At 63.5% G+C, this 307-nt stretch overlaps 1 protein-coding gene across 1 annotated transcript in view; it reads left to right on the forward strand.

Moving 5' to 3' along the window:
* LOC102256632 (glutamate receptor ionotropic, delta-2) overlaps nucleotides 1-307 on the forward strand; it is an 841,284-nt gene that overhangs the window by 588 nt on the left and 840,389 nt on the right. The gene's annotated exons all lie outside the window — the stretch shown is intronic.

Below are 307 nucleotides of genomic sequence, written 5' to 3' on the forward strand. Positions count from 1 at the left end.
GAGGTGCATCCTGGAGTGCGGGCTGCACGCGCGGGGGTCTCGAGTTCACCCCGGGGTGCGTGTGTGCCGGGGCGTGCGGGGTTTTCAGCGCACAGGGAAGGGAAGTTGAATGGGCTGACTCAGTTTCCCATATTCTCCCCCGGAGACACACTGGCTCTATTTTTTAAGGATGATCTTGGAGGGCACCGAAGAGGTAGCATCTGTGAGGCGAAGCGAACTGGGGTGGGAGGTGGGGGGCGCTCCCTTCGGCTCGAACAGGTGGTTTTGCAACGTGAGCCGCTGCCTTCGCCGCAGCGCCGAGCGCCGG

The sequence above is a fragment of the Myotis brandtii genome, unplaced genomic scaffold (assembly GCF_000412655.1).
Source record: "Myotis brandtii unplaced genomic scaffold, ASM41265v1 scaffold1141, whole genome shotgun sequence".
Classification (NCBI taxonomy): domain Eukaryota; kingdom Metazoa; phylum Chordata; class Mammalia; order Chiroptera; family Vespertilionidae; genus Myotis; species Myotis brandtii.